The 15555-nt window shown below is 37.6% G+C and overlaps 1 protein-coding gene across 1 annotated transcript in view; it reads right to left on the minus strand.

Moving 5' to 3' along the window:
- Positions 1-15555, minus strand: part of GABRG3 (gamma-aminobutyric acid type A receptor subunit gamma3) — a 321544-nt gene that overhangs the window by 240631 nt on the left and 65358 nt on the right. The window lies entirely within an intron of this gene.

Genomic DNA, 15555 nt, shown 5'->3' on the forward strand with positions numbered 1-15555 from the left:
AGAAGCTTTTGTCATATCTGTATTTGCCAAGCTGAGCTTAACTGGTTTATCACACAGTGCTATTAGAAGGCTGATTATCCTTTGTAAACTTAATGGAAAGCAAATCTCATGCATTGCTTCTCAATAGAGAACAACTAGAAATAGAAATTTTGTATAAAAGTAGGTAGTTAGCCCAACTGAAGAATTATATTGACAGATGAACTAAACAGTCTGTATGGTTGCAGGAGACAGATGTATTACAACTAAAAGAATCTGTGTGTTGGCAGTGCCTAGGGGCTAACTTGGAAACATGTATTCTTACTGAGAATCATCTAAAAGATTTATTTTGAATATTGGGCCTGACTAACAAGTATAAAATTCAGATTAAGGAAAAGGGAAACTTATTTCAAAGGTTCCACATCTAACTCTGTTACAGCCAGATAAACACTATACTTGTGATAAAAGAATGTTCAACATTTCCTTTGCCACATTGTACAGACTTATACCAAGATCAGTTAGGTAGTAAGCACAGTTAAGTATGTGCACTGCATCAGGAGTCTTGGCTGAGGATATAAAGTGTTTTTACTTAGCATACTATGCATTTTTATTCTTAAAACATATTCACGTGAAGCTTCTCCCTGCAGAGGAAAAGAAAGGAAAAAAAAAAAAAGTGTTGTATGGTAGATCATATTTATATTGTTGTCACTTTCTTGGAAGGATCTCAGATATTTTGGCAGTAGGCACACTATAATGAAATGAATAGAACACAATCATACACAGTTCAGAGAATTATGCAAGTAGCATGTTACTCATTTATCCACAGGAAAAAATCCTTAGACATGTCTGTTAACAACAGTTAATGGGTTGAGTAGGCATTGAAATCTCTTCCTCCAAACTGTGTTGACAGAATATTGCCTTTCCACTTAAGTGGAAATTTTAGCCAAATGAAAATCCTTTTTATTTTATTTTTTTTGCTAAATAACTTCCTCTCTCTACATCTCAAAAGAAATATGCATTTATTTTTTAATTCTGTAATTTCCCAGACAGATTTAGAATGTTTCAAAGAGCAAAAATGATTCCCCTAGTTTGTATTTTGTTGGCTTTTGAAGGATTGTGCAAGTGTGCTTTGCTGTTAAACATCCTCCACAGGAGATTGGGGAAGGGGAGATTAGGAGGTTTTAATTGGGAAGCAAATAAACTAGCTATCATGGACCCTCATTCCCCTTTCCCTCCAACACTTAACTTCCTCTACTAGAGGATTAAGATATTTATGACCACAGTAACAAGAAGCTATAATGGAAAATTACCTCATTATTTATGTCTTATGGTAGATTATGACCAAAGGACCAGAAGGCTGAATCAGGCAGAGTTCCACTGAGTGCTAATGTTGGTCCAGAATTATCAAATAATTTTTTAGCCATACATAAGGTAGACCAAATTAAAAAATACATATTATTAGAATTTTAGGTGACATCAAGCTGGGAGTGCCTTTAAGCATCTAGAGGACAGAATGAAAATTCAAAATGAACTTGAAAATTCAGCGACTATGCTGGAGGAAAACTAGATGAAATTTGATAGGACATACGTAACTTTCCAGATGTAGGCCACTATAATCAGCTAAACAAACAAGAAGGGTACATGAACAATCCTTCTGTTCTGTGTGACAGTGGTAAGGTCTCCACTAGAAAATTAGTCTTAGAAAATTCTGAGACCTGCTTTCAAGGATAGGTAAGACCTGAACATACAGTATGATCAGAGGGACAGATCTAAAACTTACTAGGAAAGACTTAATGAGCTGTGGAAACATTAATTTGCAGAATAAGAGACTCAAGAAGACGTTGTAATCTTCAAATATATAATAAAGCTGATGCAATCCATTCTCCATGTTTACAGTGCAAGGGTCAGCAAAAAATATTTGAGTTTCAAAGAGTATGGCGGGTGAAGTACTGGAATGTGGAAACTCTAGAGATATCCATTCTTGGACATTTAATAATTGATAAAACAAGTCTTGATATTTACAATGCAGGGAGAATGGACTAGATCTCTGATTCACAGATTTACTGTTCTCTGATTCACTGCTGCATGGGCTAGCACTGAAGGGGAGGTTTACCAACCTGTCAAGCTTAGGGAACAAACACAAAAGAAACCTATAAAGAAAATAATGGTTCTCACAGAGCCTCATATTTCATATACCTATCTTTCCTGCCTCTTAACAAGACTGACGCCCTTCTTTCATGCAGTTCTGCAATCCTAACTATTGAACAGGACTATTAAACTATTAAAACAACTATTAAACATTATCTCCCCAAAGTTTTCTTGTCAGCATTCATTCCTTAGCTATGCAGAAATGCAGCATCCTTTCTATCAGATGTCTTTCACTTCAACAAATCAAATGGAAGATAAAGAATCAAGATGCCTTAGAAATGAAATTTTCAACATGAGGGCTACTTTTCTCTGCCTTCATTTCCTGAACCACACAACTGCTTTGCTGTCCATTCTGCAGCTCATAAACAGCTTGTCAAATAGAGACAGTAAGAAATATGGGTCCAGCACGTTAGCATTTCAGTTCCTACTCATTGTTACTTTGATGCTTCTAGGTAGCCACAATAGCTCAATACAGCCCTGTGACAGAAGAGGAAGCACTATCAGATTGGACCAATTTCAACAAACTGGAAAAAACAGAGGAAAGTATCTTGTCCTCAGATAGGGAGACAGTATCAGATATGGGATTAACATGAAGTGACCTCAATTCCAGCTGTGTGTCAAGATCACTGACCATTATTTCCCATTGCAGCCAGCTTTTGCATTGGAATTTTCCATTCCTATTTGCACTCAGGTCTGTTTTTGCTTGCATGCTAGATAAGGAATTCAAAGTGTGCTGATAATATTTAAATAATTTAATTAATTTAATAATTAATTTAATTTAATCATTACATGTCAAACCAGATCCACTACCCCTCTTGGTCTGAAGTTGCTCCATTGCTCCAGTACTGCGTAAAGAAGCAGAAACAGAAAGAAGAGAAGTAATAATTATCTTATAGCATTTGTTGGTTGTCTTCTGGTTTTGCTTTTTATTATTATTGTTTTATAGGTTATATTTCCAAGCAAATTTTTCAAATACAGTAACACCTGAATTTTTCTGCAAAAGTGATTGGAACTATTTTATTTTTTGAGGAGTTAATAAAAGCAGCTGACATGTTGCTCAGGAGTACATTTATCTATTGTTTCTTTCTCATCTAAAACAATAAACCTCTTTTTTTAGGTTTTGACTTTAGAACAATCTACCTACCATGACAGCATAGATAAGGGATAGGATCTTAAAAAATAAGATAAAGACAGCAACAGCCTCTAAGAATTGATGAGTGGGGATGTCAATAGCATTTCACAAAAGAAAAAATGTGAGACAAAAATATAGCATTAAAGAATTGACTTGCATTTCTATTCAGCAGTTCTTTAAGATGCTTCTGTCAGCAGAAAAATCATTTCTTAGGGTCTCTTGCTGACTAGTGTTTTTCCTGACTCATTAATCCAACACTATTCAAATCTTTAAACTTCTGAGCTCAGCAAGCAGGACTGCTCTAGGACTGATGGATGCTCTTTCCTGATCTCTTTTAGGTAACACACAATCTTTGTCTTGGGTGTTTGGATAAAAAATTTAAAACTCTATTAGTTCATTCCACATAAATATAAGTACACTACCTTCAAATTATTTTTCATAGTTTTAAATGGTTGCTAACATAGAGAGATGTATCTCAACAACATATGCTTTCTCTGTCCATCAAAAATGTTATGTATACTCAGTAATGACAAAACCTTCAGACTTTTTTCCTCTCAGCTTTCCTATTCTGATCTAAAAACAAGCAGAAAACCCCAAAGATAGATGTCTTTTGTAATTAAATAAATATTTGCGGAATAGATTCCAAGAATAATTGTTTGCTATACCATTAGGTATCCTCATTGATTTCTTTGGTTGAATGATAAACTATTATAAAAACAAGTCTAAAATAGCGAATAATCTACTGGATGAACAACATAGCAAGACACAAACAATCCAGGACATTCCTGGAGAGCACCGAGGATAGCTTCCTGACACAGGTGATGGAGGAGCCAACAAGCAGAGGTGCACTGCTGGACCTTGTACTAACAAACAAGGAAGGGCTAGTTAGAGATGTGAAGGTTGATGGCAGCCTTTGCTGTAGTGACCATGAGACAGTGGAGTCCAGGATCCTGAGAGGAGGAAACAGAACAGAAAGCAGGATCACAAAAATGGACTTCAGGGGAGCAACCTCTAGCCTCTTCACGGACCTGCTTGGAAGAATCCCATGGGGTAGGGCCCCGGAAAGAAAAGGGGTCCAACAGAGCTGGTTAATATTCAAGCATCACTTCCTCCTAGCTCAAGATCAGTGTATTCCTATGAGCAAGAAGTCAAGCAAAGGGGGCAGGAGACCTGCATGACTACAGAGGGAGCTCTTGGCAAAAAAACAGAAGAAGAAAGTACACAGAATGTGGAAGAAGGGACAGGTCACCTAGGAAGAATATAGGGACCCTGTCAGAATATGCAGGGATAAGGCTAGGAAAGTCAAGGCCTATCTGGAATTGATTCTGGTGAGGGATGTCAAGGACAACACGAAAGGATTCTATAAATACATCAGTAGCAAAGGGAAGATTGGAGAAACGTGGCCCTGCCTGCCGAACAGGGTGGGGACCCTGGTGAAAAAGGATACAGAGAAAGCAGAGTTACTGAATGCCTCCTTTGCTTCTTTTCTCAGGAATTCTCAGGAATCCCAGACCCTGGAGACAAGACAGAAAGTCTGGAGAAAGGAAGACTTTCCTTCGGTCAAGGAGGATCGGGTTAGAGATCGTTTAGGCAAACTTGACATCCACAGATCCATGGGCCCGGATGGGATGCACCCACAAGTGCTGAGGAAGCTGGTGGATGTTGTCGCCAGGCCACTCTCCATCATCCCTGAAAAGTCATGGAGAACTGGAGAGGTGCCTGAGGACTGGAAGAAAGCCAATGTCACGCCAGTCTTCAAAAAGGGCAAGAAGGAGGACCCAGGCAACTATAGGCCAGTCAGCCTCCCCTCCAGCCCTGGAAAGGTGTTGGAACAGCTCATCCTGGATGACATCTCTAAGCATGTGGAGGAAAAGGTGATCAAGTGCAGTCAGCAAGGGGAAATCATGCTAATCAACCTGATAGCCTTCTCTGATGGAATGACAGACTGAGCAGATGAGGAGAGGGCAGTGCACGTTGTCTACCTTGACTTCAGAAAGGCTTTCGACACTGTTCCCTGTAACATCCTCATAGGTAAGCTCAGGAAGCGCGGGGTAGATGAGCAGATAGTGATGTGGATTGTGAACTAGCCGAAAGACAGAGCTCAGAGGGTTGTGATCAGTGGCACAAAACCTGGCTGGAGGCCTGTAGTTAGCAGCGTCCTCCAAGGATCAACACTGGGTCCACGCCCGTTCAACTTACTCATCAATGGCCTGGATAAAGCGACAGAGTGCACCTTCAGCAAGTTCTTGATGATATGAAACTGAGAGCAATGGCTGATACACCAGAGCATTGTGGTGCCATTCAGAGAGATCTGGACAGGCTGGAGAACTGAGCAGAGAGGAACCTCATGAAGTTCAACAAGGGCAAGTGCAGAGTCCTGCACCTAGGGAGGAATAACTGCATACTCCAGTATAGGCTGGGGGATGACTTGCTGGAAAGCAGGTCTGTGGAGGAGCTGGGAGTCCTGGTAGACAACAAGTTGACCAGGAGCCAGGGCCATGCTCCTGTGGCCAGAAAGGCCAATGGTCTCCTGGGGTGCATTAAGAAGAGTGTTGCCAGCAGCACAAGGGAGGTGATCCTGCCCCTCCACTCAGCCCTGGGGAGGCCTCATCTCAAGTACTATGTCCAGTTCTGGGCTCCCCAGTACAGGAGAGATATGGAGCTACTGGAGAGAGTCCAGCAAAGGGTCACTAAGATGATTAAAGGACTTGAGCAGCTCCCATATAAAGAAAGGCTGCAAGAACTGGGACTGTTCAATCTGGAGAAGAGAAGACTGATGGAGGATCTCATCAATGTGTATAAGTATTCGAAGGGTGTCAAGAAGATGGGGCTAAACTCTTTTCATTGGTGCTCAGTGATAGGACAATGGGCACAAACTGAAACACAAGAAGTTCCATCAGAACATGGGGAAAGACTTCATCACAGTGAGAGTGACAGAGCACTGAACCAGGTTGCCCAGAGAGGTTGTGGAGTCTCTTTCTGTGGAGATATTCAAAAGCTGTCTGGACACAACCCTGTCTAACATGCTCTAGGTGACCCTGATTGAGCAGGGAGGTTGGACTAGATGATTTCCAGAGGTCCTTTCCAACCTCAACCATTCTGTGATTCTATGAGTCTGTGAGTATTTATGTTGGCAGGTGACTTGCATGAAGAATACTGATGTCATTAATGCTAACAAACTTAGCATTTGTAGAAAGACAAACTGTAAACAGAACACTTTGAGGAGCAGCTACTTGCACATATGACATTGAGTAAGAGCTTTTCAGACCCTTGTTGAACTTTAAACTGAAATCCTTGTAATTGATTTCTAAATTATAAGTGGGTTTTTTTTTACTGATTTCAGCTAGGATCAAGTTGCTACCACAACAGCATACCAACAATCTAGAAAACGTCTCTTTTGGAAAAATCCATCAGAACTTTCAACTTAAAGAACCTTTCACTCAAGAATCCCACCCCATTTCAGAAGTGCTGAAACCTTCTTCCTCTCACAGGACATTGGAGATTTTATACTGAGCTTACTTTCATCAGATAATCTCTACAATATTCATACGGAAAGTATATTTTGTAGATTCATGAACAAAAGCAAACAAGTTAAAGAGCCTTGAAGAAAGATGGAAAATTTTCAGAAATAAAAAACCATCATATTTAGCCAAATAAAGTGTGGCAGTCTGGGATCTGCTGGAATCAAGAACATGGATAAAAAAGCAAGACAAAGAAATTATTCCACAAAAAAGCAGATCATAGGATCTTTTCCAATATCTACTATATTTTCATAATAAAACTATGGAGATCCACTCATCTATAGTGACAACTGCCAAATATGAATCAATTTTATTTTCATGGAAGAGTTTTACTTTGTAGTTTTTTAATGCCTATTGCAAACTACCGGTATTCTAGTAGAGAGGTCCATAAACCAGAGTTTTCTTGCATCTTATCAGTGGGCTCATCTTTCCCCTGTATCCTATCTGCCCACCCCCAAAAAGTCCACCAACAAACCCCAGAAGGGTCTTGCCACAAACTTTAGTTTTAATTTCTTTGGTTACTAGGCAGAAGGAACAAGAAGGTAGATTTCTGCTCTCCAGCAGCTGTTTCTTTTGTTAGTTCACACTCTTTTTTAACAAATATCTGCAATAAAGTATTTTGGATGAGATTTAATGAAGTCTTTTTGGTCAACAGAATATAAGACTCTGGGGCTTTGTTTTATCGGAAGAAAAAGTACTGAGTTTTGTTAATCTGAAGGAATTCTTCCACTTCCCCTAATTTAACTGACTAGGAAGCTACACTTACTTGGTTATTCACATTCTCATGGAGCAAATGCAGCCTAGTTACCAATGTTTCTTAAATAGCTGATGAACTATCTCTACTAATTAATTAGCACATAGTTCTCTTTAAAATGGGTGGACTAGTCATTAAGTCATTAAATTCTTTGACTGCTCACAGTGATTAAAATCTACATCCCAAAAGCCTAGCAGGATATTGCCTGTGTACATCAAGGTGTTACTGCATGAATGATGAGCAATAAAAATAATTTACAGAAGTCTGAAGTTAATTGACCATGCTGTCAGCTTCTCTTTCAAGTGATTGGAGGGACAAGTTACCAATTTAAATTAAAATCCCACATATCATTACAAGAACAACAGAAATTGATTGCAACATCTCCTGATTACAATCCAGGGAGGATTAGAAGCTCTTGAAGTTTCATGATTAAAGAGTGGTATTTCTACACATTTATCAGTCTACTACAATATCAGATCTCCTACTAGGAAACTGTGAAGGACTTTTCTCAACATGAACACCTAGATCTAGAAAGAGAACATTTTATAAGAAAAAAATAATAATAAAAAATCATTTTTTTAAACAAGAACAAGTTTAATACAAAAGCACAAAGATTATTACTGCTCTTCCTGAGAAATTTTTAACTTAAATAGTATTAGAAGATGCACTTATATTTTCATGCCATCATTAAAGCCCATTTTCAATTTTAATAACCTCAGTAGTTCTCTTTTTCCATGCCATGTTTTATTACTTTTCTTGTATGTTCCTGTTATAACTGAACTGATCACTCTGTCCTATGCAAAGAACTATGGTAAAAGTTAATGAATAAACACCTACTGTGCAGAGTTGATTACTAGCAGCACTGTGCTCACAGTAAGAGCACTTTGAGGGAGGAACAAGTCCTTATTTGCCTTTCCTTGTTGACAGCCAGGAATACCACAGTGCAATTCATCATATTCCGCTATAGGCAAGTTGGTGGGGCAGAACAATCTGAAAGAACCCAACTTCCTTCCACTATCAAGAAAGCATGGCTGAGCATCTTCCTGATGGTCACTGCAATGGATACTGACATTGATTTGCTATGGGCATTTTGAGCCCATTTCACATTTCAAGGAAAGCAAGGGAGAAGCATCCTTATAATGCTTCTTATCTCTCAGATACATCACAAACAGAAACACCCTCCCCACAACACACAAGGCCACGCACAAACCAAGCATCATACAAGACATCATAAGTTCTTTCTTTACAGAGCAAAGGGCCTTCTGCTGAGTCATGTTAGCTGCTCAGAAGTTTCCAGCAGGAATAACAAGCACAGTTCATGACCTGAAGAGCATAAGCATCCTTCAGTGACCAGTTCCCTTCTTCCAGGAATCAGTAGAGCACAGATGTGTGACTTTAGACACATGATGCCTTAGAAGCAGTGTGTTAGTCTCTTATGCTGTTCAGCTGCTATATCAAAGTATGGTTTCTGCAGCTAAAATAACAAAATTCAGGGAGATTACACTGAAAACAAGACAGATCTTTTGAACTCCAGAGGGTCCTAGGACCAGTAAACATGAAATGCTGATACATGGAGGAATAAGTGTGTTTTTGCCTGCAGTGACTGCATTGCTGCCAGTGTGCAAGTATGTAGATAGACATACAGCAACATGTAGATAAAGGATGAGCTCAATGAGTATTACAATGGAGGAGAGCTATACATGGTAAAGTTTAAGAAAAATTAATCAGGACCTCAAAAAGGTAAGCAATCTCTCCTATATTATATTCAACTATGCCCGAGGACTGGCAGAGGATCAAATAAATCTCAACCAAATAAACCAAAACACAAAAGCAGGGTAGTCCTCTTGCTACTTATCTATTTAGTACTGGCTGCCACTGACAAAACAAAGTATTAGAGTAAGTACTGGAGTACTGAAAACATCTATCGAGACATATAAAATTACACGTTAGTTTCAACCATTTCCTTACTAGGTAATCAGGGAAGGTATCTCCTTTATACTATAAAGTGAGTTAAAATCCTTAGTGTACATCCAATTTGCACAGAATATGACAATTCTTTAGCAATAGTATTTAAAAAGCCCATTTCCTGAAAAAAAATCTATCATATTTCATATAAAGACTTGTTCTGATGTTAAAACATTGAGCATATTGGAGAACTAATGACATTTGGGGATCTGTTTTTTCACCAAAGCACTAAAAAGTGTTGTGACTATCATGCCAAGATAGGCTTTCAAACCTGTCTAGAAGTTTAAAAATAAATTTTGAAAAGAGGAGAAATAGAAAGGCATTTTTATGGACTGCACCAAACTTTCATCTGGTGGTTTTCTGCAAAATGAGTAGGATTAATTTAGCAGCACCAGCATAGATTCTTATCTAAATTTGTAGGCACAAAATAACAAAACAACAACCATTCACATACTTAGCACATATACAATTAAAAATGTTTGCCAAAAGTGTCAAAGTAATCAGGCTTGCACTACAAGCAGCACAAGAATAGCTATAATTTAGGCAAACAAATAGAATGTGTATGACATTCTTTGCCTTAGTTTCCTCACATGTTCTCTGGCCCCCTTCTTTGATCTCTTTTCTCTTAATGGCTTCTCTTCTGGAACAAGGAGTCTCTTCCATCTGCCCTTTATCTGCAGGTTCAGCCAAACTGTCACTCAATTGCATTTAATAAGGATTGCTACCATAGTGACAACTCCCCTACAATGGGCTTGCAACCTCTACCCGACTCTTTTCTTTTTGGTTTGTGTCTTGGTGGAGGAAAGTACTTGTTGCCCAATAATAAACTCAAGCAGCATGTGAACTGTGAAGATTGGGAATGCTTCCAAGCTTCCGGGTATCCAAGCTGCATCTTAACTCCATAGTGGGGCAGGACCCACGCACCCTTATGCCTACACTTTGGAGTCTAGAAAGAGTCATAATAGTCTGACCAAGTTTTTACAGCACATATTGTTGTATTTCTACAATTTCTGCAATTCTAAGTCACTGCTTAACTTAGAAACTGCCTCAGCTGAACCAACAGTCTCCCTGTTCAGACAGCCTCATTGCCCTGAGGGAGCAAAGTTGTAAGAATTAATTTCTCTGACAAGTTCTTTATCTTCTTTCTGACAGGGTAGATAGTACACAACAAATCCTGTGTTGCCCGGTGGCCAAATAATTGAACATTAAAAAAAAATTCAACAACGTAACAGTTTCACATGCTTTACTACACTGAATAAACTGTGCAGATTCAGCACCTCTTCCAAATAAATACAGTGTTGGATGATCTCTCCTTTTAATCAGTTTCCCTTGATTCTACAAAGAAAATATCCTGTTACCAAGCAAATTTTTTTTCTCCCAAACAGGTACTGACATGCAGCCATAAGCCATCCAGGAAAACCTGCCAGATCATGCAAAGATGAGGATTAACTCTCTACAAAATCTGACAAACCATTAACTATTGCTGAATTGCTGGTTGTCCTTTGGTTATACTTTGAAATCTCACAGAAACACTACATTTCATGTAGCTGTCTTTCTATACTTGTGTTCCCATTATAGGATTTACGTTAAAATGTTTGATTTGAGAAACAGAAATTGAGATTAGCATCAACAAAGAGAAAAATGTTGGCTAAATTTCCCTAAATTTCCCAGAACGAAGCCCTTAATTTTTTGGCAATATCTTCTTGTTCTCGGTTTACTTTTCCTCATTTTAGTACTCATTGCTGTATTTTGACAATAGAAATTTGCCAGGATGAACAGAGAGATGCTCTTGTTCATTAGACTTTTCCAGTATGTAACATCACTATCCTAGAAAGCCTTGAGTCACAGATTATTAGGAGCAATGGTGAAGTAAATAAGAAAGAAGAAGAAGGAAAGAAACATAGACTACACATAACACAAGAATATGAACAAATATGCTGAATGATTGCTTAGATTTTGGCTGGGAACTGTTCCTTTCCTACTTTGGATTATTGTACCTCATTATGTAACAGAATGTTAAACAGGTTACTCTGAAATTTGTTATTAAAGCAGAAACCTGTTAATTTGAGGCCTGCTACACAGCAAGAATCTGCATTTGAAGAGTTAGTCTGAAACTAAAATACCACTCTATCAAATGTGAAAACTGAGTTTTATTCAGTGATAGGAAAAAAAATTATTATTCACTCTCTTTCCTTTACTTGCCTTTGGGAAGGTATTGAATTACTGCTATCAAAGCTAATATTCCATCAGTAAATTGCTTTTAAGCTCCACGGGCTAGAGTCAGAAGAGTGAGAGTCTTGGGTCCTTCAAGACTCCCAAAGAGCATAGGATCAGACTTTTGCTCTCACTGTCATATGCATCTTGTAGTCCAAACCAAGAGCTAGACCTGACAAATTCAATGTGAAAGAACAACATCTGAAAACAAAGTTGATACTCATCTAGGAATTAAAAGAAAGCATTAGCCCAATCCTCATCTAAAAAAATGAATTTTCAAACAACTTTACAAGCTAAAGAAAACTAACAGTGTCTGTGGCAAAAATATTTTGTAAACAGCTCTATATATTATACTATGTATTTACGTCTCTGACTTAACTGCAAGTTCTCACATACAAAACTTCATGCTGGAGGTACAATCCTTTTCATTTTGTTGATTTCAAATTCAAACACAAAACACCTTAAGTAGTACATCAATATTTAATTACGTGCATGTGCACATTTTCTTCTCCTTTTAAAGGGAAAGAAACAAGCGCTATTTGCATCTCAGTTTTTTGAAGCATCACTGGCTTTAATCAATGAAGTTTTACGTTTTTTGATCTCAGAGCAATGAATTAGAGATTTCAGATCAGATTATGGTTATTGGTCTTTTTTGCAAGAGAATACTTTGGCTAGTCCTTAATCTCCAAATTCAAATAAGAGTAATTAATCTGTTGGCAAACTACTAGAGTATGGCCTATCTTCCACTTTTATTGGAAATCATGTACATTTTTTATCTCTAATAGTAATAAGAAAGGACAAAATAAAGAAAAAAAAGAGAGAGAACAAATACATCTTTCTCTGGTGTTTCCAAGAGTTGAATCTCTCAAAATCACTTTCATTTTCCTGAACACTGAGGACACTCAGTAGCAATCCTACAAAATGAAGTGAATTTAAATCTGATGAGTGTTACTGTGCAGCACAAGGAATCTTCCAAAATGAGGCTCATGTTAATCGCTTTCTTATTGCCAGTTTCTCCAGGGCTTTATGATTCCAGCAGGAGGCTTACAAGAGAGTTACATGGAATGATAAGAGTGAGTGACATCTGACTGCATGTATGGGCGTTTTCCATAGAAACTATGCTTTACAATTTAACTCCAAATGACCGCTCAATAGACGGAAATAAGCAGAGAAAATGATTTATTAGTGTATGGTCTTCATCCAGATGAGAGGATTTAAAAAACAAATTGAAACTGGAGAAAACAGAATGGGAAGACTAAAATTGAAAAACAAAAGAAAAGTGAAAAACAGGACTGACAAAACAAGACTGAGATAATCTAGTTTTACCCTTGCAATCAATAGAAAAGTCTACAGGCTATATTTTTAGACAGTCTTTTTCACAGGTGGCACTTTAGTCAGAAAGCAAAGAATGTACAGAGACTTAGGGTGTAATAGTACAGATTTAACAAGATTTAACCTCTGTGAAAAGAAAAATAAAAAGCAGTTTAGTAACTGGCAGTCTTGGTAATCAAAGAACATATGAAACAACAGATTCTTACTAAATAGGAATAAACAGCTGAATCAAACCTAAAGTTGATTTAACTACTCTATACTGTAAGTGGTATTTCCACTACAGTAAAAGGCACATAACATTGCTTTTACACACTACATAAACAAATTGTGTTGTGGATATATACTCAGCATTTAATACCATCAGTATTAAATGTTAAATGTTTCCATTAGTGTTCATGGAAAACAGCTTTGATTTAATCCCAACTCTTTCCATTAGAGATTTTCACATGGACTTCTAGAAAAGGTACATACACAAACAAGGTAAGACGAAGTATGATCTAGGATTATGTCTTACTAAATTTTCATAACTATTCAGTATCAATTCTGCAGCAAAAGGTCTAAAGTCTCATTGTTTCTTTGTGTCAGCAGTAAGCGTTTTCTCTATTAAAGCATCAAAGCAGAGTGATCTAGATTGCGAAACAAAAATGTAGAGTCACCTATCACCACAGGAGGAACATCTCAAAAAATAACACAGAACAATACCACTCCTGAAAGAAACAGATATAAACAGACATCTGTGCATCTCCTGACATTCTCCATACCATAATTCTAAGTCTCTGCAAGGTACTCATTCACCAACACTCTATCTCATCATTCTACTTCTATGATGCTAAATATTCCCAAAGGATAAAAAGAAGTTTGGAAAGTATTTCTAGTCTTCTGGACTGTGACAGTCTGAATAAAGCAGTGATAAAGTAAGAGATTCTGCAAAGCCTGAAGTGGAGACTTCATGAATTTCTATCAAACTTCAGCAAAGTCAGTCTTCTGAGAGTTCTTGAGAAGACTTATGGGGGGGTCTTATCAATGTGTACAAGTACCTGAAGGGAGGGTGTCAAGGGGACGGGGACAAACTCTTTTCAGTTGTTCCATGTGACAGGACAAGAGGCAATGGGCAGAAATTGAACCACAGGAAGTTCTGCCTGAACATGAGGGGGAATTTCTTCCCTGTGAGAGTGACAGAGCACTGGACCAAGTTGCCCAGAGAGGTGGTGGAGTCTCCTTCTCTGGAGATATTCAAGGCCCGCATGGATGCAACCCTGTCTAACTATCTGTTTGATCTCAGTGTTGATTGCTAAGCCTACAACAAAACCTCAACATATTCTATTTAATCAAGCCCCCAATCATGAAAGTATTACTTTCTCTAGATACTTGACTTGCAAGATAGGAGTCATAGTAAAACATACTTAAGGTTGCCCTCACCAATCCATGTACTAGCTGCATAGCAAAACACTCACCATGAGTAAAGGTTTGGTTGGACACAACAGAAGTTACCAAGCTGGTAAAATACATGGCTGGAACACTGGCTTGATATCCCTGAAAAAAGTGAGTAGCCAATGATCTGTAAAGGAGAAATATTAGATACGTACAAAAATCTTTGTTTTGGGTAACAATGACAAAGAATGTAGTAAATGAGTATATCACTCAAAGTGTAGAAGTTGAAAGATTTTATGTAGTAAAATATTACTGTAGTTGAAAGAACAGCATCAAGGCCTTCAGAGCTGAACCTAATATTTTCAAGATCTCTTTAGGATAGGTCAGTGAAAAAATGATAAAAGTGGAAAGCATATTTTTGTGCAGGGAGAAGAATAAACGATCTATCATTTATACTGCAAGGTTCTAAAGTAACCATTTTTAGAAAGACCCAGACACAGCTGTGTTTATGCTTTCAGATACATGCTTACATTCATCTGACTATAACAGTATCAGGTAATTTTACAAATTAATCTATTAAATATGCATTCTATAGGAGATTGCTGTATGATGACATGTTTTTATATCCATGGTAGAAAGAAAACAATACTGACATTAATAAAAATACCTAGTTTATTATTCATAATATTCTCCTCTCTAGATTCCTAGTTTACAAGTTCAAAAATACATCAGAAGCATCCTAGTGAAAAAAATTTCTAATGCATTCTGAGTCTAAATGTTACCATCATTTTGAGAGGTATTTCCAAATGTCAGGGAGCAAATTACACTTGATGTCAAGCCAAAGCATTTTCAGTGTGGAAGCATCACTTTAAGCTTCTATTAATAGAATGATATATTTTAAGAAACAAATGTTACTCTGATTTAACACGATGTTTCTTGAAGTTTCAGGAATTCAGAATGAAACTCTGATTGTGTTTTTAATCTCTTTTAGATTTATAGTGATCCAATGACCTACATGGCCTTAGAGTATGCTCTTGATCTCAAAGAGATAATTTAATTATTTACTGATGGTTCCTTTCCTGGTTTCTTATAGTCCTTCTAAATCCTGAAGATTAAGCAAATTCTAATCTGTTGTCCTATAA

Source organism: Rhea pennata, chromosome 1 (assembly GCF_028389875.1).
Source record: "Rhea pennata isolate bPtePen1 chromosome 1, bPtePen1.pri, whole genome shotgun sequence".
NCBI lineage: Eukaryota > Metazoa > Chordata > Aves > Rheiformes > Rheidae > Rhea > Rhea pennata.